The 27,667-nt window shown below is 40.4% G+C and overlaps 1 protein-coding gene across 1 annotated transcript in view; it reads left to right on the top strand.

The window, feature by feature from the left end:
• astn1 (astrotactin 1) overlaps positions 1 to 27,667 on the top strand; it is a 2,276,897-nt gene that overhangs the window by 1,130 nt on the left and 2,248,100 nt on the right. The window lies entirely within an intron of this gene.

Here is a 27,667-nt window from a genome sequence, read left to right as displayed (position 1 = left end):
TCTCAGCCAAGTCGGTCCACTCCAAAGATGTTTAGACATAGCGATATTTGAATTTGCTGCCTTGGAAAATAAACAGAGTGAAAAAAACATACACACACACACCAAATGAAAATCAATTCATTCCGCTTCATGGAACCTGGTTTCGTTTAGTGGTAACAGGGTTCAGAAGCTTATTTGGCCGTTAAAGCTTGCACAAGGCAGGCAGACCATCCAATGCATGTGCATATTGACAATTGAAGTGACACTGCACCCAGCGAGCTTGAGATGGAGTGCACTTCCACATGTACACAATCAGGAATCACTTAGCAACACGTCCACCCGCAGATTTGCTGAAATTATTGACATGGCAAGTTCCTCCTACTGGAATGTGGGGCCATTGTGAAGCTGAGCTGAAAGCTTTCAATTTGAATAATAGTCCAGCTAGATGATTAACAGTTCAACCACCCAGTAATGATATCAGCAACTTGCATTTCTGGAGATCTTTAAGCAACCAGTGATGTAACACACCCATGGAGCAGGTGGGAATAGAAACTAGGTCTTTTGATCCTAGAGGTAAAGGTACTACCATGTGCTACAAGAGCTTTGAACTTGTGCATATATAGTGATGATAATGTGGTAAAATATCCCCCAAAGGTGGATAGCTGAATTATCAGACAAACATTGATGCGATCAGTGATCAGACATGAGGATGGATGAGGAAAATCCGGCTCAGTGATTTTGATTTTAAGGAGCTTCTTAAAGGATGAAATGGAATATGTGATGAGATGGTTTGGAAACAATTCCAAAGTTTAAGGCCCAGGTAGATTGAGCCATGATGTCGAGGCGCCAGTGTTGGACTGGGTAGATTAAGGCATAGCACGACTTGAGGCCTGAATTAAATCCAGAAGGCACAAGAGGCCAGTATTTGAAGAAAGTTGAGTTCCTGGAGGATTGAAAGTAATTGCAGAGATGGTAGAAGTGTGTTGCTTTAAAACAAGCCTAATAGACTACAGTGATTTAATTCTCATATCAATGAGACTGTGACTCCACTATGTATGACTGCAAATCAACAAAAAATACAGTTTTATGCTACAATTCAATGTCAGACATTGGGTTAAATGCACAAGCATTTATTTCAGCGAGTGACAATTTGAAGTGGATTTTAACCTTTCTTTGAACTATTCACTCTACTGGGCCTCCCATAATTACCAAAGCAAATTTAAAAGTAACAATAAGAAAATCAGATATCATGTTGGCATCTGTTGAATTTGAGCCTGAAAACAACCAGTGACTGACCATCACTTTTCTACCAATTGCAGTTACCTGGACTATTGCAGGAATGCTTGTACAGTGATTTAAAGGGGATCATGCAGATTAACAATAGTGCATACAGGTTACAGGTTAACCACTAACCAAGTGCCCAAACAGACTCCTCTTTAAAAATGAACAATGCACTCACATGTACTTTCCTCAATCATTGCTTTCATTAGCTTCCACTCACACATGCTGTGCTGCTAATTTGGTGTTCAATTTGCACTAACATGTAGAAGTCCCTGTTGTGCTTCCTGCCAGGGGCAACAAAAAAAAGTTGCCTGGTCCTGCTGGAACCAAGATAGCATTGAAGATCTCCAGCCAACTTCAGACTTGCTACAATCTGTCACAGCCCAAATGTACAGGCTCATCCTGGCACACAGCTTGAGTGTCCATGATACTTGATTGAACAAGCTACAGAATCTGAAGACCTCCAGAAACTTGGAACATGCTTTTGAGTTTTAGTTGAAATGTGAGCATCAGGTTCAGTCAACACAGCAAAATAACATGAAATGATGTTCTCCAAAGCTGAGTTACCAGTTATTGTATTTTGGTTAAAAATCACATAACACCAAGTCATAGTGCAACAGGTTTATTTGGAAGCACTCGCTTTTGATGTGCTGCCTCTTCATCACTACCTGATGAAGGAGCTGTGCTCTGAAAGCTAGTCCTTCCAAATAAACCTGTTGTTGTGTGATTTTTAACTTTATCCACCCCAGTACAACACCGGCACCTCCATATCATTGTATTTTGGTGACAGCAAAAAATCACTGAAACATTAACTTTGCCATTGCTGTTTGAGGAACATTTTTAAATGCAAATTGGCAACCATATTTCCTCCACTGCAGAAATGATAAGAGTTGGTCTGCAAGTACTTTGGGAAATCCTGGAGTTTTAAAAGGTTCTGTATAAATGCAAGTTGATCAGGCTACTGCAAAATATTTACAATGGCCAGCAAAGTTATTCTTATACTTTATACTGGCAGGTTAGTTATATCACACAATTTACTTCAATACAGATTAGTTTGAATAGTTCAAGTGCATTAATTTGAGTTGACCACTAATGTAACTACAGATGATAAAAGTACCTACCTCGGAATTTTTGAAATGTAATTTTAAAATCCATTTTACATCTAAGTAAACAATTAGCAAGGTAGAATTTGCTTGGACTATTGCAGGGCACCATGCATACTGAATGTACACTATGCACATACATTAGTTCTTAAATCGCAATTAAAGATCAAGAAGATATTATTGGATGGTGATTATATAATGGTGTACTGCATAGACTCATGCATCTTTCAAATCCAAACTAACATTAGGATTCACTCTTGATAATATCCTTTCTCCTACATATGGGCTTGTGGTCACCTTCAAATAACAGACGCACAAAAACACATAGCACCACAACAAAATATTAATATTTAAAAATACCTCATAACTACATATGTAAACACATATCAGAAAATGAATTGAAGCAGTAATTTCATCTCTGGGTTCAAATGGCAAAAGGAATCACTTAAGCTTCACTCCAAATGTGTGAAACCATTTCAACTGTTGATTGCAACTAACCAAAATGTATACTCGAGTATATCAAATTGAAACTGGTATTAGATATCACTTTAAATGATGGATGAGTGAGCAATCTTTTGCAGATTTGCTTGGAGCCATTCTCTGGTAATGTAACAGTAGAAGGTACTGCTGAAATTCCTGTATGGGAACTACTGAGATTGAACTGTTTTACAACATTTGCAGCTTGAATTCAAACAGTAACCATCATCTGAGCAATGAATACCATGGTTTATTTAAAATCATTTCAACATTGTAGCATCATTTGAAAAGTGCATTAATATAAACTTATTTCTGACACTTTAAGCAAACACCAGGATTAACGGCATCACCAAGATTTTAGAATTTTCAATGGGCAAAGATGTCAAACTGATGATAATTTTAAAGATATATTGGTTGATTATATATCCAAATGTAGTAACATAAAGAATTACTAATTTATTTTAAGTGATAGAAATCAAATACCAATGTATTATTTATGAGTAACTAAATGACTGCATATTTATCCCTGCTTCATACAGTCATAGAATCATAAAGCATGGAAGAGGCTCTTCGACCCATTAAGCATGTACTGACTTAAATACATGAATCACATTTTCCAGCTACCTATCCATATACATTTTAAAGGCTATGGGGTTTCCAACTTCTGCAGCCCTCCCAGACAGTGCTTTCCAGATTTTCACTGCTCTCTGAGTGAAAACAATTTGCCTCAAATCCCTTCTAACCTTCTGTGCTTCACCTTTAAACTGCCCCCTCATTACTGACCATTTAACTAAGGGCAACACATGCTTTCTATCCACCTTGTCAATGCCCCTCATAATTTTAAAAACCTCAATCAGGTCCTCTCTCAGCTCTCTCTGTAGTAATTCCTAATCTTTGTTGTAGTTTATTAACATGTTTCAAATTGATAATAAATGGATAAATTGGTGGATATTTTTTGTGAAATAATAAAGTAAGCAATTAACTCTAATGGCCTACAGATGGCACATAATTATACACATTCAAAAGTACTTAATTTTTTTTCCAAGTGTTTTAAGATAAGTTTTTTAAAATTACTTTTTATAATAAAATTATGTATGTTGTTTTAACACTACTACATTGTTTTTTAAAGTATACATGCTGAATAGCATGTTAAAACATAGCTGGCCTGAGACTTGTGTGATCAAGACATGTTCTGTTGCGTCACCTAGGATCAGTAGCAGGGCATTCAGTCTCTCCAGCCTGTTCTGCCATTCAGTGAGATAAAACTGATCTAAAACTTAACTCATCCACCCCCCCACCCCCAGCCCAAATGGCACCACTTCACTGACTATCCTTGGCTCCCAAAAAGCCATGAATCTCAGGTATAGATTTTTTAAAAAAGTTTAGCTAGCGTTTATTGCTTTTCATGAAAGCGCGTTCCACATTTCTACCACCATTATCGTGAAGAAATATTTCCTGTCTTCACTTCTGAATGACCTGGCACTAACTTTAAGATTACTTTGTATACTCTTGTATCAGCCAAAAAAAAAGTTTGTCTCTATTTATCATATAAACCCATCAAAAGCCCCTAACTTCTATATTCTGGTGAATACAAGCTTGGTAAAATAACTTTGCCTCATAATCTAGCCCTTGGACCTCTGGTGACGCTCTGGTAAATTGGTACTAAATTATTGCCAAAGCTTGTAAGATTTCTTGTGAAGGAATTTTAATCTTCTCTCTCATTTCTTGTACAGAATCGCTACAGATCCAAGAACAATTATCAATAATTTCAAATATAAAACTGGTTACTCTCAATGAGTCTTATTATCTTTTAAATCGAATTCAGATTACTTTGTCAATGAGTTTTCAGTTGGGTAACACTGATGCTCTTACACTGGTTATCATCAATATCTGCATATCTAGTGCTCATTATGATATCACTGAGTTCCTGATAGATCATAGATTCACTACTTGTCATCAATGATTTGTTGATGTGTTTTATATCTATTACTATTTATTATGATTGAGTTTTTTTGAGACCAGGTTTATTATATTTATCAGAATTTGTTAGATCATGAATTCTAAGTTGATTATGTTTTCTCAAATTATTCATAGTTTTCAGGTTTTAAATTAACAAACAAAATTAATGTTCAAGGGATGTCCTTGTTAGGTTGGCTAAAGTCACTTACCTAAAGAATACAACAAAATGGGCCATAATGGTCACTGAAAGCATTTGTGGTGCAATGTGGCAGCAGCTTAACCTTTTTAACTGCTGGAACCTTCTGAGATTTTCTATTTTTAAAAGGTGAAATCTATATATGCACAATAGCCTAGTAAGGCAGATTGGTCTGAAGCCAATCCCCATTAAGGTTTAAGGATTGTGTCAGCATACACTCTATGTGGTAATATAACCAGGAATTATACTTATTGAATATTGAAGTCTGCTAGTCTACTGAGCACTAAATGAGAATTTAAAATAAAATGAAAATCTATTGAAACATTTATGAATTACAAATTGCAGTTATATTGCTAAGTACTCCTGCTATGCAAATTATATGCATTGTATATAAATTTATACATTATCAAAAGTAAATTACTTGAGATGGAGATATTGTGCAATGATTTTGATTTTTATTTTGCCTTCCACTGAGCTGTTGCATGTTTTGGAGAAGTGGGATATAAGAATTTAATTCGTATTTAATTCCTGCTGTTGGTACTACAGGTAATTCCCAATCTCTTGCTCTTATTGACTCAGCATGGGCCTGGACTAATGCACATTTTATTGCCGCGCAATAAGCATTTGCTTGCGATAAGAAATTCAAAGTGGATAATAAAACCCAATCACCAGAGTCAGGCTTATTGGTGTTAGAAATTGCTGGGGTAAAAAATTTGAAATGTTGCAAGTGTCAGAGGTCATTAAAAAAAAACAAGAAGACAAAAGCAAAAACCATTTGTCTGCAGAAAAAATAACTTTAAAAAGTATCATTTTTCTTCTATGTTAAGGGTTACCATATGCTCAAGCTTCCCTGATACCTCAGTGGGTTTATCCATTGAGAAGTTGACCAACAGAGATCAGATGTCCTAGCTTTGATTATCAGCCTGTGCTGAGATAGTTGGATTCCAGCCAGAATGACTGTGCAGGTGATGCAAGTTGCCTCAGTGCCAGGCTCATTAGCCAGCAACCTGCTGCAGAAGTGCACACAGACAGATGTTGCTTTAGGCTGTATAATACCCATCAGTACCTTTCCCCATTGATAAATATCCTGCTGAATCTCACCAACATGGCTTAGATAAATAATGTCCAGTTGCTTGAGATACTAGATAGCCAAACTTCAGGAAGGAATTAATAATTTGAGAAAAGAGGGAAAAAAGTTGGAAAAAAAACTCTGCAAGTTTAAGGTGATGAATTAGGCTATATTTTGTGATGAGGTGTAGCCAATGAATTAACAGAAATTGTGCAAACCCAATTGGAAAATTGGGTAGATTTTGTAATACTAAACGTCAGTTCACTTTATACACTATGTACTTTGATGGCCTCATCATAATATTCAACTGAAGAGTAAGTGGTATCATTTTATTATGCACCCAATTTCCTGATATTCTCATGCATTTTGTGCTGAGTGATCTTCACATCCACTTACAAAACACTTGCAGTGTTGCTAGGAAACTGGCTACACACAGAAGTAACTTTAAAGGAACAAACAAGAAGAATTCAGTCTGCAATCAATTTTAAGATTATTTCTACACATTGTTTTATTCCTGATTTTGTTCTTCAGCTACTTAGGTTTTCAGGAGCTTTAATAACAATTCCTCTGCTCTGACCAATATATTCTCTGTTTCCAAAATGTTTGTCAGTGGGAACATTTCATCTTTTCCCCATCTGTCTGCTTTCCAGGGGGGAAGAAGCCACAGTGGGAGGGGTGTCAGGTGATCTCACACAGACAGAAATGAATCATCTTTGCTTAGTCATCAATACACAAAGCAAACAGACACCAAAGTTGTTATAGCAGAGCATGCAAAGCTGAACCACTTTATGACCAGCAAATCATTCAGAAATGTTCTAATTACACTCTGCCTGCTTGGTGTAAATGGACACTCTTACCTTTTTAATGCAGGACTTGAATGGCATAATCTCAGCAAACGTTTTGTATACTGCATTACAGACTGTCTTTTGGGTGAGGTACTACTGAGTATTTTATCTGGCTGTTCAAATAGATGTAAACCATCCTGTGGCATGATTCATAAAGAAGAAGCAACTGTCTAGTGTCCTGGTCAACACTGATCCCTTAGCCACTACTACCAAAACAGATTAAGTGGTGGTTTATTCTGATACTGTTTGCGAGACTCTGCAGTATGTCAGGTTTTTCTGCTTTTGTCGATATTATATAAGAACAATGACAAATACAATTTTCCCACATTACTTTTGATACCCAATGCATTAAAACAAAAATGAAAAGACAGATGTAGGTAACGTTAGACACACCAGGTTGCAATTAGATCACAGAGTCATAGAAATGTACAGCTTGGAAACAAACCGTTTGGTTCAACTTGTTCATGCCTACCAGATATCCTGGATAAATCTAGTCCCATTTGCCAGCTTATGGCCCATATCCCTTTAAATCTCTCATATTCATATACCCATCCAGATTCCTTTTAAATGCTGTCATTATACCAGCCTCCACCACTTCCTCTGGCTGGTCATTCCATACACTCAACACTCTCTGCAAGAAAAAGTTACCCCTTAGATCCCTTTTAAAGCTTTCCCCTCTCGCCCTAAACCTATGTCCTGTAGTTCTGGATTCCCCACTCTAGGGAAAAGACCTTGTCTATTTATCTTTTCCATGCCCCTCGTGACTTTATAAACTTCTATGAGGCCACCTGTCAGCCTCCGACACTCACAGGGAGAAATAGAAAATATGCCTGAGGGAATCGCAGATGTAAAATATGGGCTGACATAACACAGTCTGTGCTTAGGCTTCAGCTACTTAACTCCAATCCATAACTTAGATGTGTGGACCAAGTGTAATATTTACAGGTTTTATGATGATAAAACATAAATTGAAAAAGTAAGTTGTCAGAAGGATGCAAAGAGGCTGCTTTGGGAATCAGAGAGGTTAAATGAGTGGACAAGAAGGTGGAAAAAGGAATCTAATATTGAGCATTTAAGAGTCATCCACTTTGGTGGGAAATACAGAACAGCAGAATATCTTTTTTGATTGTAAAAATCTTGGAAACATTTGTATTTAGCAGAACTTGTGTGTCCTTGCAGGTTATTCACAGTAAGTTAACCAGCATCCGATGATACGGCCTGACCGCTGTGCTTTTCCAGCACGACATTCTTGACTCTGAGCTCCAGCATCTGCAGTCCTCACTTTCTCCAAACCCACAAGTATGGCAAGGAATTAGGAAAGCACTTAGTGTGTATTAGCCTATAATATGAATCAATTTTAGTATACAAATAATGAAATTTACTACACTTTCATAACGCCTTGAAGGGACCACACCTGGAGTACTGTGAAGAGTCTACATATGTAAGAAAGAACCTCCGCCCCTTTGAGGGGAGTGCAGTGAAGGAAATATGTACATTGCACTTCAAGTCTGTCTAGACAGTGTCAATTATATTTCATTCATACTGCTACAGTAACCATATTATCATGCTTCAATTTGGGCGAACTGCATGATGTAGTACATTAATTGAATTTGTACCTGTTGGTTAAAATCTCCCATAGAGATTGGTACATATTCACTGTGAATTTGACCCAGATCCTGCTACTGACATTAAAATAAAGCAATGAACCATTCAGCTCAACCAGTCCATGGACTGACCAAAGCACCAATCACATTCCACGTAATGCAAGAATAGTTTTCGACTATTCACCTGGACCACCTCCATTGTATATCCTTTGCAGTTCCAACTTTGTAAAACAGTTTTCTTTCCATTTATCCAGTTTTATTCATTACCTTCAGTCACTTCTCCTCAAATACCCACATACTTCTCCTCATTATAGCCCCTATTCTTCATTTACCCAGATCTTTACTTGCATTTTCGGGAAACGTGGGCTCACCTTTTCTCGATTCATTGAAAGAAACAGCATACGTTTACTGAGCACTTTTGATTCATTAAAACATCCTAAGACATTAAAACGTCAGAAGAGTCTAAGCAAAATCTGGAGACAAGGCACACCAGGAAACATTAGGACACATTAAATGAAAAGTTTGGTCAAAGATGTGTTTTTGAAGGAGCATCTTCCAGGATTTGCGAGAAATGGAAAAGGCAAAGGATTTTACAGAGTAATTTCCAGGGCAGTGCTCAAAGACATGGCTGCCAATGGTGGAGCAATGAACATCAGAAAATGTAAGATGGATTTCAAGACTAAGATGAGGATTTTAACCTACGTTGTACCTATCCACCTCCTTCAATGCATACAGGCTTTGTGTCTGTTTCAGTCATAATTTCTTCCAGCTAAATGTGGAAAAAAAGCAAAGCCATCTTTTCTGTTCCTGAAAATTCCTACATGTCTCTGGTCTTGAAGAGACCGATATTCTGATAGACCTGCTCAGGATAAGCTGAGTAGTGCAGAATCAGAGCACATTGTTTAACCCAGGCTTAGCTTGTTCTTCAGGTTCACCAAATGCCTTCATTTTCTCTCTGAAAGAAATGGTGATTTCTGCTCTTATGTTTCGTACCTTTTCATTCAAATACACACTTTTATGTTTATCATCATGATTCTGGATTTATCCAGTATTTCCTTCACAATCCTTCATAAATTACAGTAAATCCAGTCCACATTTTCACTCATACTAGAGCCTGTATTTGCATCACTGCCATCCCTGTTAAGTTCCATTGGATTCCTGTGGCATTACTGTGCTCAGAGTCATATTTAGGGTTTCAGCTCTCTCTGTTTCTACAGCCTCCTCCAGTTGTATAATCTTTAGTTCACCCTCTCACAACTTCAGATGGCTATATGTCCCCCATGTCTTGCTTACTCACTGTAAGGTGACAGGGATGGGGGCAGGGGTTTGGTGAGAGTGGTGTTTTGGGGTGGCAAGCTATAACAAGTGGTGTGCCATAGCAATCAGTGGTGGAGTCCGAATTATTTAGAGGATATGGAAAAGTGAATGTATTACCACCAAGTTTGTGGATGATCCAAATGTAGTTGGGAAGGCAGGTGGTGAGGTTGACACAAAAAGTCTGCAAAGCAATGTAGACACTTTGAGTGAATAGGCAAAAACCTTGCTTGGCAGATAGAATATAATTTGGCAAAATATGAGGTTATGCACTTTGGCAGGAAAGATGGAGAAGCAGAACATTATTGAAATGGAGAAAGATTATAAAAAGCTACAAAGAGAGGAATTTGGGAGCTCTTGCCCTGAATCAAAAAAGCTAGCGTACAAGTTCAGCATGTAATGCGGAAGGCAACTTGAATGTTGGCTTTTATTTCAAAGAGAATGGACGATAAAATGGGAAGGTCTTGCTAAAACTATACAAAGCATTAGTCAGACCACAGCTGGAATGCCGAGAACAGTTTCGGGCTCCTTACCTAAGGGCAGAAATTCTGACATTGGAGTTAATCCAGAGAAGGTAAACTGGACTGATGTTAGATATGGAGGGACTGTTTATGAGGAAAGGCCTATTCTCCTAGGAATACAGAAGAATGAGGGGTGAACTGATTAAAACATACAAGATTCTTTGAGAACTTGAGAGGATAAGGGCAGAAAGGCTGTATCCCCTGGTGAGAGAGTCTCAGACCAGAGGGCATAATCTCCGAATAAAGAGTCACCTATTTAATTCAGAGATGAGGAAGAACTTCTTCTCTCATAGGGATAGTGAGTCTGTGGAACCTTTTGTCACTGAGGACTATTGAACCTGGGTCATTAAGTTTATTCATGGGTTGAGATAGGCTTTGAATCAGTAGGGGAATCAAGGGTTATGGGAAAAGACAGGAAAGTAGAGTTGAAGATGATCATGGTCTCATTCCTTGGTGGAGCAGACTCTATAGGCTGCTTCTACATCTTATGGTCTCATGTTGCTGCCATCTTGAAATTGCTCCTTTTCACTGCCAATAATTTGTTAGCAAGATTTACAATAACGTCATTATGTCAGAGACGACAGGATCAGTTGGTTTGAAATGTCAACAAATACACAGTTTTCTTGGGGTGCAATTGAGAATTGAATTGAATTTATTGTCATGTGTACTGAGGCACAGTGAAAAGCTTTGTCTTGCGAGCAATACAGGCAGATCACAGAGTTGAACAGCATAGTTAAGTAAACAATAGGTAAACAGTGGCGAATGTTAAAGAGTTTGTGAGTCCATTCATTAGTCTAGCAACAGTAGGGTAGAAACCGTTTTGAAACCGGCTGGTGCGTGTGTTCAGGCTTCTGTACCTTCTCCCCAATGGTAGAGGTTGGAGAAAAGCATTGCCAGGGTGAGATGGATCTTTGAGAATGCTGGCGGCCTTTCCTTGACAGCGGGCATGGGAGATGGATTCTCTCGATGGGAGGTTCTCCTTTGTGATTGTCCGGGCTGAGTTCACCGCTCTCTGTAACCATCTCCGATCTTGAATGGTACAGTTGCCAGACCAGGTAGTGATACATCCAGACAGAATGCTCTCGATGGCACACCTATAAAAAAATTGGCAAGGGTATTCACCATCATGCTAAATTTCCTCGGCTGCCTGAGGAAGAAGAGACATTGTTGGGCCTTTGTTACCAGTGCATTCACATGAAGTTTCCAAGAAAACTTGTTGTGAAAGACTGATTAGGGATAGTCAACATGGCTTTGTGCATGGGAAATCATGTCTCACAAACTTGATGGAGTTTTTTGAAGGAGTAACAAAGAGGATTGATGAGGGCAGAGTGGTAGATGTGATGTATATGGACTTCAGTAAGGCGTTTGACAAGGTTCCCCGTGGGAGACTGATTAGCAAGGTTAGATCTCATGGAATACAGGGAGAACTAGCCATTTGGATACAGAACTGGCTCGGAGGTATAAGACAGAGGGTGGTGGTGGAGGGTTGTTTTTCAGACTGGAGGCCTATGACCAGTGGAGTGCCACAAGGATCGGTGCTGGGTCCTCTACTTTTTATCATTTACATAAATGATTTGGATAAGAGTATAAGAGGTACAGTTAGTAAGTTTGTAGATGACACCAAAATTGCAGGTGTAGTGGACAGCGAAAAGGGTTCCCTCAGATTACAACAGGATCTTGACCAGATTGGCCAATGGGCTGAGAAGTGGCAGATGGAGTTTAATTCAGATAAATGTGAGTACTGCATTTTGGGAAAGCAAATCTTAGCAGGACTTATACACTTAATGGTAAGTCCTAGGGAGTGTTGCTGAACAAAGAGACCTTGGAGTGCAGGTTCATAGCTCCTTGAAAGTGGAGTCGCAGGTAGATAGGATAGTGGAGAAAGCATTTGGTATGCTTTCCTTTATTGGTCAGAGTACTGAGTACAGAACTTGGGAGGTCATGTTGCAGCTGTACAGGGCATTCGTTAGGCCACTGTTGGAATATTGCATGCAATTCTGGTCTCCTTCCTATTGGAAAGATGTTGTGAAACTTGAAAGGGTTCAGAAAAGATCTACAAGAATGTTGCCAGGGTTGGAGGATTTGAGCTATACAGAGAGGCTGAACAGGCTGGGGCTGTTTTCCCTGGAGCGTTGGAGGCTGAGGGGTGACTTTACAGAAGTTTACAAAATTATGAGGGGCATGGATAGGGTAAATAGGCAAAGTCTTTTCCATGGCGTCAGGGAGTCCAGAACTAGAGGGCATAGGTTTAGGGTGAGAGGGGAAGAGACCTACGGGGCAATGTTTTCTCACAGAGGGTGGTATGTGTATGGAATGAGCTGCCAGAGGAAGTGGTGGAGGCTGGTACAGTTGCAACATTTAAGAGGCATTTGGGTGGGTATAATGAATAGGAAGGGTTTGGAAGGATATGGGCCGGTTGCTGGCAGGTGGTATTAGATTGGGTTGGGATATCTGGTCGGTATGGATGGGTAGGACCGAAGGGTCTGTTTCCATGCTGTATATCTCTATGACTCTATGACACTCCCAGGAGCTTGACACTCTCTACTCATTCCACCTCTGTGCTGGTAATATGTAGAGGGGCATGGGTATTATCCTGCCGAATGTCAATAATGAGTTCCTTGGTTTTGCTGGCATTAAGAGCTAAGTTGTTCTCAGTGCACCATTTTTCCAGATCTTCCACCTCCTGTCTGTAGTCTGTTTCATCACCATCTGAGATTCAACCGACTATGGTAGTATCATCACCAAACTTGTAAATGGCATTAGTCTAGTATTTGGTGACACAGTCATGGTTATACAGTGAGTACATTAGGGGGCTTCACCCAAGGGGAGCTCCAGTGTTGAGTGTTAGTGAGGATGAACTATTGTCCCCCATCTTCACTGATTGTGGCCTGTGGGTCAGGAAACTGAGGATCCAGTTGCGGAGAGTGGGTATTAGTCCAAGATCACTAATTTTAGTAATTAGTCTTGAGGGGATAATAATGTTGAAGGCTGAACTGTCATTAAAGAGTAGGATTCTTACATAGCTGTTCTTGGTGTCAAGATGTTTTAGGGAGGAGTGAAGGGCAAGTGATATGGCATCTGACGTGGATCTGTTGATCCGATAGGCAAATTGGAGTGAGTCCAAGAGTAGTGGTGAGGCTGGAGTTGATTAATGCCAATGACCAGCCTTTCAAAGCACTTCATGACCGCTGAAGTTAGGGCCACTGGGTGGTAGTCATTGAGACATGCAGCATGAGCCTTCTCAGGCACAGGGATGATGTTGGCCCTCTTGAAACAGGCAGGGACAGTGGCCTGCTACTGGGAGAGGTTGAAGATGTCCAAGAAGACCTCTGTCAGTTGATCTGCACATGCTCTGAGTGCACGGCTTGGTACTCCGTCTGGTTCCATCACTTACTTTGGATTCACACAAAGGAAAACTGATCTGACCTCTGATGCTGTGACTGTTGGGATAGGTTCGTCAGGATTTGTTGGAATAGGTGTTACCTCTCTGCCGAAATTCTGCTCAAAGTGAGCATAGTAGACATTGAGATGATCTGGGAGGGATGCGTCATCATCTGCTATCTTGCACTGTCTCTTTTTATAACCTGTGGTGCCATTCAGTCCTTACCATAGTCACCAGGTGTCTGTCCTGATCTCTAGTTTGGATCGGTATTGGTCCTTGGCTGTCTTAATGGCTCTATAAAGGTCATACTTGGATTCTTTATATTTGAGGCTGGGATTGAGGTAAAGTCGAAGACGTTTTGCTATGAATCTAGCATTGGCTCAAAGCACTTGATTCTATGTTGCATGGGATAACAGTGAAAAAGTGATCCAATCCAACTTGCTCAGTTTAATCATTCAGCAAAATATAACGCTCTGGAATAGAATACGAGCAAATCAGATCTCATTTTTATTCAGCAACCAATGATGAGGATTAAATACTTTTTTTGTTTCTTGTCTTTACTTCAGGAAATTGTTATCACAAACTAGCATCCCACCTATCAGTCACAGGAGGAGGTGATATGAATCACGGATTACATCATGTTACATCTAAAGATCAATCACAGAGCGGGGTTTAACAGTAACAGAACTGACACCTGCAGCTGTGCGTATCCCATATGGCTCTCCCTTTTACTTCAGTTCATTTCACCATCTCTCTCGGATCACAATTTTCTTGTGCTAGATTTCTTCCCAATCTTTCCTCTTTCTTTTTCCTGTCACCTCCCACCTTAAATTTTCCCTTCTCTGTGCCACATTTTTGTTTTGTCTTTTCTAGCTCATTCTTCGCAAACTTTACAAGCTTCTTCACCTGACAATATATCTTTCTTGATCTGTCAGTTTGTCTCTGTCTCTGTCCTTATGAGGAGAGGTTAAGTGGATCGGGGCCTGTACTTATTGGAAAATAGAAGAATGAGAGGCAACCTAATTGAAAAATACAAGATCCTTAGAAGACTTGACAGGGTAGATGCAGAAAAGTTGTTTCCCCATGTAAGAGAGTCTCGGATCAGAGAGCTTAATCTCAGAATTTCGAGTCACCCATGTAAAACAGAGGCTTGGAGGAATTTCTTCTTTCAGTGGGCAGTGAGTGTACGAAATATTTTACAACAGACAGCTGTTCAAGCTGGGTCACTGCATATGTCCAAGGCTGAGATAGCCCTCCTTTGGTCTGAACATTATTCCACCTTGTTCTTTTTTTTTGTTAGTTTACTTTCTGTTCACAAAAACCTGAAATATTACGCTGCCACCAAATGCTGCAATATAACAATCGGCCAAATCATGCTTCTTTTCTAACTTCTCATCCCCAAACCACTCCCCAAACACTATCATATCACATATTGCTCTCTCTCACTTTTGGAAATAGTCACTACTCGTACTTGGGAACCTCACTCTGATTGGCAGCTGGAAATGATTTTCATTGGTAATGCAATGATTGTACTCAGGTTTGAGAGAAATTTCAATCTGACAGCAAGTGATTGATTTACCTGAAGTCTGAACATGGCATAAATATAGTAGAGACTACCAATATGTATGGTAAAGAATTTGAATGCAAATTAACATGGTCCAAGTCTCTTGATTACTTGATCCCTATGGCACAATTCCATCCAGAGATGCTGTATTAGAAAACTCAATGCCACTCAATAGAAGTTGATATTTACATCTAAAGAAGAAGAGACACACACACACACACATACAAACATGAATAGACACAAGCAGGCAGATATATACACATGCAAAAAGATGCACATATGCAGAGACACACACAAATATACAAACACATATGCACATACACACATACAGAAAAGCAGTTACACAAACATAGATGTACATACAGACACAAATACACACACACATCCACACACAATCACCATACAAAATCACTACACTTAAGGTTTTTACATACTATTGCTATGACCTTGTCCCAGGTAACAAAGAAATGATATCATTTCTGGAAAACAACACTACCTCTAGGTTGATCTAACCTCTGTGAAGATATATTGAAGATTAATTTGCAGAGTTTAGGAACTTGCTAGAATTTTTTTATGATGTGGACATAGCTGGCAAGACCAGCATTTATTGTCAGTTCCCTAACTGTCCTTCCTGAACCATGCAGTCTGTGTGGGAAAGTCACTCCCATAATGCTGTTAGAAAGGGAGTTCTGGGATTTATGAAGGAATGGTGGGATGCTTCAAATTCACAATAGCATGCAAACTGAATTGGAATTTGAAGATCAAGGAATTCCTGTGCACCTGCCCTCTCTGTCAGTTAAGGGATGGCATGGAATTTCTTAAGTAACATATGTGGACTGAAATCTGCCTATATTATTGTTGTGACCATTTCTTTTTCTACTGACATGGAAGAATAAATCATCCATGTCTAGAGACTGAAACGAGGCTTGAGAATCCATCATATAAAGCATTAAAGTTTGCATTATGTCAAATCAGAGTTGATATAAGGAAATGACCATACATCTTGGGCAGCCATTGATGACAATTAGAATAATTTGCAGATGTAATTTCGTATCCTGGACTGGACTGATCCTGTAATCTACTGCAAACGCAGCACACGGGCAAATGATGACAATGGCTGGTAAGCACCAGATCAAGATGAAAACCCTAGGTCAGAGCTCTTCCTTTCATTATTCACACTGACAGCTGATAAGGCTCACCTCTCAATATATTCTCATACATTTTCTGTTGGTACTTCATATTTAGGTTAGGTGTGCATGAGGTCAGCAATATGTTCTGCTGCAGGAAAGGAACACCAACTATGTACTGGCTCAATGCATATTTATTCTTTTCTTGCAGGGTAAGTATGCTTTCAGCAGAAGACACAGAATGGAGGGTAGGTGGGAAATTGAGCAGCCCCTCATCCCTTTAAAATAGACTCATATCAGCTGAGAAGCAAACCAAGCTGGAAGGGAGGACTCAGCTACTGCAGTCAACAATGATAGTTACATGTTTTGTGAAAACATGCTTCAGCAGTGAGCACTGCATGACAAACAATGTGGATTGATTATCGTACTTATTCCTCCTTATCCAGATGCGTTACAAAATTCAACAAATCATTCCACACCATTACCACCCAAATGACATATGAATAGGTCCAAAAAGAGCCATAATGAGGGCTTTCATACGGTGGCTCAGTGGTTAGCACAGCTGCTTCACAGCACCAGGGTCCCAGGTTTGATTCCAGCCTAGGGCAACTGTCTGTGTGGAGTTTGCACGTTTTCCCCGTGTCTGCGTGGGTTTCCTCCCACAGTCCAAAGATGTGCAAGTCAGGTGTATTGGCCATGCTAAATTGCTTATAGTGCTAGGTGCATTAGTCAGAGGGGAAATGGGTCTGGGTGGGTTACTCTTCAGAGGGTCGGTGTGGACTGTTTGGGCCAAAGGGTCTGTTTCCACACTGAAGGGAATCTAGTCTAAAAAAATGTGGAAGCACCCCCTCCACAAGGGTTTAAAAAGGAACGTTGATGTGAAAATTGGCTGTTATAGAATGGAGCCAATGGTTCGCTGAGGCCCTGCTGTATTGCTTTGCAAGTTTGTTGACATTGGGTTAGCTGTGAAAGTGCATTTCATGAGGGCAGATATTGTGTTCTGAATGGCTCAGTGTCAGATTGATTATACAATTACCTGGCACTTGCCATACAAGTGGCACTCATGTGGATTCTACTCACAGTTCATGCATCTTCTGAGAAGTAAGTGTTAGATGCTCTGCAGATTCCCATTGAACAACACTTACAATCGCAACAAGGGAGAGTCCAGGCACTCGGGTAATGGGTGCAATGAGGCATCTCTCAATCATGGCTCCCCCCTAGTGTTCGACCATGATCCCCAACCTCCATACTGGGAAACAGCAACCAACAAACCATGAGAGTGAGGTTCAGATCTCATGGGGAGAGGCAAGCACATTGTATTTGAAGACTGCAGTGTCCATTGGGGGACTACACCTGAGTCACATGAAGTTTTCAGCAGACGTTTCAGGAAGTCTCAACATCTTGCCCATCACATCGTCTGCATGTTAAAGTGTGACTGAAACGCTAACCAATTCACATAATACAAGATGTACACAGAGTGAAACCAAGGCAGTCATTATTTGCTTTTAACATTACTTATTTCTACATAAGTGGTAAGATGGCATGTTCTTCTGAAATCCACTTCAACATGAAGGCACATAAGAATAGGAGAACAAAGAGCATGAGTAGGCTATTCAGCCTTTTGAACTTGCTCTCAACTCAACACAATTCTGACAGGTCCCACCTTCGCCTCAACTCCACTTTCCTGCCTACTCCCCACAACCCTTTAACTTATCACAAATTAAAAATTATCCCCTCATTAAATTTACTCAGTGTGCTGGCATCACTCTGCTCTCTGGGGTCATGAATACCACAGACTCATGATCCTTTGAGAGAAGTCATTCGTTCTCATCTCTGACATGAACCTGCCACCACTTATCCTAACACTAAGACTTTTCTTTCCAGCTTGCCCCACAAAGGGAAACATCTCCTCCACGTTTACTTTGTCAATTTCTTTTACCATCTTTTATAGCTCAATTAGATCTTCTGTCATCCTTTTATACATGAGAGAGTATAAATGTAAACTATTTAATTTGTTCTCCTCAAGTTGCTTTTGGGGGAAGAACCATACATTCAAAGCCTGAAACAGCCGTGTCCTTACACCAGGGTATGTCGGCCTTCTGATAACTATTTTCTACCAGAACAGAGGAATTGTCAAGATAACTTAAGACTGCAGTTTGGTCTCTGTCATCCCGGTAATCCTTGTTGCGACATAATGAAGTTGCAGAGTGATCATAGCCATTTCTATATTATTTAGCCGACAATAGATGTTACAGCATTCAGCGTAATATCATTCACAACAGAGTCAATGAGCACAGAAGAAAGCTATTCAGCCCTTCAAATCCATGATATACATACAATCCAAGTGGTGAATAACTTTGGGAATCTTAGTTCCAAAGTTACTGTTTCTCCCAAGCACCCTATATTTCTAGTGGCCATATCTCAAATAACATTATCTACCAAGAGAAAACCATCAAATTTACAACTGATGAAGTTAATAGTAAGTAACCTATTGTACAACTCAGTCACTGAAATATTGCTCCTCTATCTTTCCCTCTTCCTGTGAGATGTGGTTGGTTATATTGTTCCATTCAGTAAAGCATAACTCATCACTATAAGCAAGAGATACTGGTGTATAATTTAGAAATTAATAGATTCTACATAAACAACATGATAAAGAATGTTTTTTAAAAATATTCAACGCAAAATTAGTACTTAATCTTGAGGAAAGAACTATTGATAAACTCGTGCACCTTTGTGCACTGTTTTCAAAGTTACTGGTAAGTCCTCACTCTCTTTTATATCCACCATTTGCTTCTCCTACATCACAAGTAATGGACACTAATCTACTCAAAATGACCATGCTTCTTTTGAGAGCCAAGTTGTTCAACATCAACCATTCAATCACCTCACTCTGAGGCATGTTACAGAATAGCCCAAGTTCATCATGTTATTTTTTACATGTGTACATGGGATGTGGGCACCTCTACATCCCTGGTTGCCCTTGAGCTGAGGGAAGTTAAGTATTAACAACATTGCAATGGATTTGGAGTCACATGTAGACCAGACAAGATAAGGACAGTTGTGAACCAGATGAGATTGACAACAGATACATAGCAATAAACAGTGTCATGGCCTGGCTTGTGAGACACTAACTTTTAATTCCATATTTCTTAACTGAATTGAAATTCCACCATTTTTGCATTGTGGGATGGAAACAGTTAGCAACAAAGCATGCCTCAATCCATGGATTACTCGGTCAATGACTTTACCGACAAGTCACCAGCTTCCCCCAGTCAGCCCAAATGCCCAATGTTTCGTGACCTTCTTTACTGTGAGGCATGGACATGCCCGACTGTGTCAGGAGTCACACTTGGAGTAAGTAGTCCATTAATTTTAAAGAAGCAATTGTTCAGTGTTTTCTGCAATTCTGCAATAACCGAAGGGATTCCGTAAAGAAATTGTGATATAGTGATATATGGATGTCTCAAGTTGACTTATACATCTAACAGCTTTCTTGTATACATAGAAACATAGAAAATAAGAGCAAGATTAGGTTATTTGGCTCACTGAGCCTGCTCCACTCTTTCGTATGATGGTGGCTGATCTTCTATCTGAATGCGTACTCCTGCTATCCCCCCATACCCCTTGAAACCTTTAGTCTATATATATATATATATATATATATTATATATATGTTTATTTTCTTTAATATGTTCAGTGATTCATTCTTCTAAACTCTGGGGAATAAATGCCTAGTTAATGCAATCACTCTTCATATATAAAACTCGCCATTCCAGGACTCAGTTATGAAACTTTGATAGACTCCCTCTGTGGCAAGTGTATCTTTTTCTAGGTAAGAAGACCAAAAGTGTACACAACACTCCAGGTGTGGTCTCACCTCTACAACTACAGCAAGATATCCTTGCTTCTGTACTCCAATTCTCTTGCAATGAATAGCAACAAATCATTCACCTTCCAGCCTGTTTGCAGCACCTGCATGCTTGTTATCAGTGACTGATGCACAAACATTAGCAATTCCAAATATATTATGATTTAAATAATACTCTGCCATTATGTTTTTATAACAAAATGGAATAGTTTCAGACCTTATTCACATTTAACTGCATCTGCCAATTATTTGTCTACACACTCATCTTGCCTAGTTCACCCTGATGCCTCGTTATTTCCTCCACATCACTCGCAATCCTTCCAAGTTTAGTGGCACCAGTAAACCTGGAAATATCATACTTGATTCCTTTCTCCAAATATCTATTGTCATTTGCCTAGGTTCAAGCACTGATCCCTACAATACCTCACCAGTTAGCACCTACCACTCTAGAAAAATACTAATTTATTCATAATCTCTGTTTCCTGCCTAGGAATCAATTCTCAATTCATGTCTATATAGTAGCTGCAATCCCATGTACTTATAGATTGCACGCCACCTTCTTATCAAAAACCTGAAAAGACCACATGGACTAGTTCTCCCTTATGTATTCTTACTTGTTAAGTCCTCAACAAATCTTCAGTAGGCTTATCAAACATCATTTCCCTTGCATAAATCTTCTTGACTTTGGCTAATGCTGTTGATCCTTTCTCAGTGTCATGTTATTGCATTCTTTATAATAGACTCTAGCATTCTGCATACTACTGGGGTGGCACGGTGGCTCAGTGGTTAGCACTACTGCCTCAACAATGCCAGGGACCTTGTTTGATTCCAGCCTCAGGTGACTGTCTGTGTGGTTTTTGCACGTTCTCCCTGTGCCTGCGTGGGTTTCCTCAGGCTGCTCCGGTTTCCTCTCACAGTCCAAAGATGTGCAGGTTAGGTCAGTTGGCCATGCTAAATTTTCCATCGTGTTAGGTGCAATAGTCTGAGGCGAAACGGGCTGAGTGGGTTAGTCTTCAGAGGGTCGGTGTGGACTTGTTGGGCCGAAGGGCCTGTTTCCACACTGTAGGGAATCTAATCTACTGATACAGTTTGGCAACAGTTTCTATCAGTGGCTGAGGTGTCCACGGGCTTACTTGTTGTTGTTAGGTTGAGTGCAGCCCCAGTCTAACAATTAACTATGATAAATTGCCTAATGTAGAATAGATAGAACAACTCTTATATCCTTGGTCACTCTAGGTGGCAGAAAATACCACATCATGATTCTATGACGCTATCAGCCAGACATTTTACGCACCTAAATTTATTTGCAAATAAAACCCAGGGAAATAAAAAGAAAAGAGATGGAGGCAATTTGTCAGAGAATAGGAATTAAGTGAAAATGTTGGAATCTGTGCATCTGTGCATCAGCGTGGCATGGTGGCACAGTAGTTCGCACTGCTGCCTCACAGCACCAGAGACCTGGGTTCAATTCCCAACTCAGGTGACTGACTGTGTGGAGTTTGCACATCCTCCCTGTGTCTGCGTGGGTTTTCTCCCACAGTCCAAAGATGTGCAGGTCAGGTGAATTGGCCTGCTAAATTGCCTGTAGTGTTAGGTAAAGGGGCAAATGTAGGGGAATGGGTGGGTTGCGCTTTGGCGGGTCGGTGTGGACTTGTTGGGCTGAAGGGCCTGTTTCCACACTGTAAGTAATCTAAAAATTAATGCATTATTTTTATAAAGCTGCCATTTCCAGTTTCTTGGAACACAACATAAATTTCAGATGGATCAGGGGGACATTCTCTTTCCTCAGCATTTAGTTTACAAGCTCAGGATGTACTTTTCCACCTGAATACATCAGCATCTGATACCATCAGTCTTGGGTTTTCTTGCCAGGGCAAAGGAGATGAAAATAGAGCTGGGATATTTAGTCTGTGGAAACTCTTGATTGAAAGTCATTACTTTGGATACAGTTAAGCAAACTTAATGTTAGCAGTCTTCATGCTTTGACAGACAATGGGATAATGGCTTGGCACAGCTGGCTTCCTTTGTATTTCCCCACAGGCTGGTTTTTGCACCAAGCCACAACCAGAAGTTACATAATCGTCTGTCAAAGCCGCATCCATTAACATTTTAAACATGTTTCTCCAGCTGTCAAAATAACTTTGTCAAAAACTGTTTTACATCCTGAGAGCTTGACTGTCTCCTGCGTTTCACTTTGTATCTAACAAATTTATCCTCCCACGATAAACCAAAGTGAGAAATTCCTATGCTGAAAACCTTAAGTCTTCCCATAAAACTGTGTGATTGCATGTGTATCAAACTGTTAGTAGTTACAGACCATGTGCTATTTGGTCCTGCTCATGCCTGCTTTGGGACTTTGACTATGTGTCTGGGAGTGTTAACACTGATTTGAAAGCATTCACTTGCATGTCCAAACAGGGTATCTGTGACCTGGGTGATGCAGCAGTGAATCACAGAGTAGCTGAACTTTACCAATTCTCTTTGATCTAACACAGAATGATATAGAATGTATGCTTAGAAATAGACTATTTGGCTCAACAATCTATGCTGGTGTTTATACTCCACATGAACCTCTTCTGACTTGACTTCATTCAATTCCAAGTGCTGGTAAATGAGACTAGATGAATTTAGGTATGCCGCATACAGTTCTGGTCACCGCATTCTAGGAAGGATGTGGAAGCTTTGGAAAGGATTCAGAGAAAATTTACTAGATTGTTGCCTGGTAGGATGGGAAGGTCTTATGAGGCTGTTTTTGTTGGAGAGAAGAAGGTTGAGAAGTGACTTAATTGAGACATATAAGATAATCAGAGGGTTAAATAGGGTGGATAGTGAGAGCCTTTTTCCTCAGATATTGGCAGCTGGCACGAGGGGGGCATAACTTTAAATTAAGGGGTGATAGATGTAGGACAGATGTCAGAGGTAGTTTCTTTACTCAGAGAGTAGTAGAGGCGTGGAACACACTGCCTGAAACAGTAGTAGACTCGCCAACTTTAAGGGCATTTAAATGGTCATTGGAAAGACATATGGACGAGAATGAAATAGTGTAGGATAGATGAGCTTCAAATTGGTTCCACAGGTCGGTGCAACATCGAGGGCTGAAGGGCCTGTACTGTGCTGTAATGTTCTGTGTTCTGTGTGTGTGTTCTATCAACCTCTTTGTTAATTCCTTTCACTTTCATGTCTTTACCTAGTTTCTCAGAAAGCATCTAAGCTATTTATCTTAACAACTTGGCGAATGCTGGACTATTTCTTTACTTTGCGAATTTTGTTTTGTTTCTTAAGAATTTGATCTCAAGTATCTGTATCTAGGTACCTTTGTACCTACCATGATACTATAATGTGGCGAATTGTAAAGTTTTCAAGCGAGTACATGTGACAATAAAGTAATTCATTTCAACTTGTTGTGGCAGCACATTTGATGTTACTGTGCACTCTCAGGACAAGGAAGTTACTTTCTGGGCATATTGCACTTCTTTGGACACTATTATATGGCAGAGCCCCTGATATTGGTCATTCACAAGTGAAAACCTCATCGAAATGTCAAAGTTGTCAAACTCTTCCACAACTTCAACCTTTGGTTTCTTAAGTGGTGCTTATTCCATTGAAGGCTCAATTTTCACTGTCACTTCTACACCACTCTTCTGTACTTTGTGTTTCACATATTGCCAAGGTCCTCCATAGTTGCCGGTCTGACACTATTTGTGGCGCTAGCACCCATTCTCACCGTCACTGTGGCTGAGTGGGTGCCTGGCTGGAACCACAGCAAATCCTGGTAGCCTCTCTCTGCTGTTTGTCTTCTTCCTCCACCACCATGTCAAACAATCTGAGACTTGTTGATGCACCTATGTGGTGAAATAATTGTGTCACTCTCGACATATGGTTTCTAGCTCTGGATTTCTATTATTCCCCCACCTTGAATTCCTACAGTGCAGAAAGAGGTCATTTGGCCTATTGAGTGCGCATTGATCCTTGGAAGAAGATCCCATCCAGACCCAATCCTCAACCTATCCCCCTTCTGCGTCATTTGAGTTAGGTGGTTAATCCACCTAACCTACATGTCCCTGGATACCACGTGGCCAGCCCACCCAACCTGCACATCTGAGGGAGGAAATTGGAGCACCTGGAGCACAGACATGTGGAGAATGTGCAAACTCCATATAGACACTTCCTGAGGGTAGAATCAAACCCAAGGTCCCTGGTACTGTGAGGCTGCAGTGATAACCACTGAACCATTGTCTCGTTTCACCCTGCCTTGACAAGATATGTCAGGCAAGTGGACTGAGCAGAAGGTAATCATGAGTTGGTTGCTGAACACAGTGTTGAAAATCCAGTTCCAGGTGTGAAAGTTAATGTGCATTCAGTAGGTTTGATCCTTGAGGATGTTTAAGGATCATGGTTAAAACACTATTCCAATAATGTTAGCCAAGAAGTGCACGAACTGAGGGCTGAGCATTTGACCACTGCCAAATTTGGGCTTGGAGTCAGATGGAGTCCAATAAAGATGAGGCTGACTGACTTCCTAGGTGAGGGAGGGTTTGGGAGGGAGGTAGGGGTCAGTACTCCAAGCACACCCAGAGAACTGCGCTGGTCTGCTCAGGTGTGAACGTAGCTGTGGACATCTGAGTGCTGTCCTGGCCAGTTTTTGAACTTATTTATTTCCTTTACAAACAATCAGCTAACAGGGTACCTTCTTGTCAAAGTTCAGTTGTGCACTTTGAATTTGAGTTTGAGATAGATAACGTTTTGCTAAGCAAAGATATGGGCCGAAGGCAGGAATATGTAGTGAGGCCACAGATCATCCACGGTCTCATTGAATGGTGGAATGGCCTACTCCTGCTCTTACAATGCCCAGCTGCCACAGCCAGATACTCCTCTGAAGCTGCATGGCCCATTACGAGGCTGTCCAACTTTTACAGCCTCCTCTCCCCCCCCAACAGAAGTAACTCTGCAGAGGCTGGTATTCCATCACCAATTAGCACGTGTTCATATGTGGAGGGTCCTTGACACTGATCACGCTCCCTCAGAGCCAGCTCTCAGAGTGAAAGTTTATATCTGATGGGACCAGGTTAACAGCCCCAGTCAGGGAACTCATATTGTATGAGGTCCGCCTGGCTGATCTCGTTATAATCACTACACCCACTGCCTCTTGTAAGGCAGGGAAGCTGCCTCTGTGCCAGTTAAGTGGGCACACCATCACAATGCCAAGTCCATCACTGTTTCTCCTCTTGGATTTGTGTTAAGGGCCTAGAAATAGCCCTGGCTCCTATTTTCAGTCCCCAGGGTGAAAACACAGCCCTTAAGTGGGGAAGATTGACTTAGCATAGGTAAACTGCTTTGTTTCCTAGGTCTGCCTGTATCTGTCCATTGCAAACTGGAGGATCACGCATAAACCCCCATCCCATTCGTTCCAGTCAGAATTGCCATCTCACCTGTCTAGGTTGAGTTGAACTCAGGGCCCAGAGTTGGAAGTTTTGAAGCATAGAAAGGTAATAGCACAGAGGAGGCCAATTGCATCCATGCCACCTCTGTGTATGAACAGTTTAGCCAGTTCCATTCCAGCCCTCTTTCTCTGATTCCCAGCAAATGTATTTCTCTCTGCTCCTTATCCAATTCCCTTTTTAAAGCCACAAACAAACCTTCCACCATTGCAATTGTGTGCATTTTAATTGATTGATGGGATGTGGGCATTGCTGCCTGGGCCAGCACTTCCTGTCCACATCCTAACTGCTCTTGAGAAAGTGGTGGAGAGCTGCCTTCTTGAACCACTACAGTCCATTAGGGGGAGCTAGGTGCAACCACAGTTCATTCCAGATTGGAATCACTCATTGCATAAAAGGTTTTCCCTTTTGTCACAATTACTTATTGTCTTAGCCACCTTTAGTCTAATTCCTTTGCTTCTTGACCCACCGATGGGATGTATTTTTCTCGATCTTCTGCCTGACTTCCTCTTTGAACATCTTTATCAAATCTCTTCACAACCTTAACTTTAAGAAAAACAGTTTTTCCAATCAATTCCTGCCTCATCCCTGGAACGATTCTCATATTGTTTCTGCACCCCCTCTAAAGTCTTCACAGTATTAACTCTGGCACTCATGATTGGATGAAATTCTATACTTGAAGCTGAACCAGTCTTTTATTCAGGTTCATCAGAACTTGCTTTAGTATTCTTACCTTCTATTTATAAAACCCAGAAGCCTGTTTTTTTTATTAACTACTTTCTCAACCTGTCTTGACACCATGAATGATTTGTGCACATATATTCCCACATCCCTCTGTTCCTGCACACTGTTTAGAATAATAAACCTTCATTTTATATTGCTCTTTTTCCTTCTGTCTACCACAATGTATGATTTAACACTTCCCTGCAATACGTTCCATTTGCCTTATGTCCATCTATTCTACCGAAATGTCTGATGCCTCTTCCAGTCTGTCACTATCCTCTTCACAGATTTCAGCATTTGCAGATTCTCTGGTATTTGCTCATTTTGAAATTATGCTGTGTAAACTTAAATCCAGATCATATAGAATGTTAAAAAAAAAACACCAGTCCTATTAATGACCTGTATGGGATGCCACTGGAAACCTTGCATGGTTCAAAAGAACACTGTTCACCATGAATCAGGTTCCTCTCACCAGAGAAAATCACATCTATGCCACTGTCTCATTTTCCCAGAGGCTCCAACATTCCTGGCAAGGCTACTGTGTGGAGCTTTATTAAATGTCTTTCAGAAGTCCATTTACAGCAGATCAATTGCTTTACCTTCAGCAACCCTCTTTGTGACTTCATCAAAAATCTCAATCAAATGAATTAAACATGATTTGCCTTGAACAAATGCATGCTGGATTTCCCTAATTTTAATCCACAGTTGTCCACTTGCCTGTTAATTTTGTCTCAGGTGTCTTTTTAAAACGTTTCCTTACCATCTATTTTCCATAATCTTTTCTACCCAGTGATGTCTCAACTTCATGTACAGCCACCCTTTCTTTATCAACTTCTCCTTCCAACTTATCTGTTCCACCGTCCTCTCTGATCTATCACCATCACTCCCCCACCTGCACTTACCTATCACATTCCTGGCTACCTTCCCTCCATCCCCACCCCCCTACTATTTATCTCTCAAACCTCTTGGGCCCTCCCCACATTTGTAATGAAGAACTTATGTGTGAAACGTCGATTCTCCTGCTCCTTGGATTCTGCATGACCTGCTGGGCTGTTCCAGAGCCACACTTTTGACTCTGACTCTCCAGCATCTGCAGTCCTCACTTTCTCCTTTATCAAGGTTTGGCCTATTGAGTATCTCAACAACCTCCTCCTTTCTGTAACTACTAGCATCTTCCTCCCTGGTAAAGACAGGTATAAAATGTTAATATTCTG

Source organism: Chiloscyllium punctatum, chromosome 7 (assembly GCF_047496795.1).
Source record: "Chiloscyllium punctatum isolate Juve2018m chromosome 7, sChiPun1.3, whole genome shotgun sequence".
NCBI classification, from domain to species: Eukaryota; Metazoa; Chordata; class Chondrichthyes; order Orectolobiformes; family Hemiscylliidae; genus Chiloscyllium; species Chiloscyllium punctatum.
Note: the sequence above shows the minus strand (reverse complement) of the source record. Positions and strands in the feature narration are given on the sequence as shown.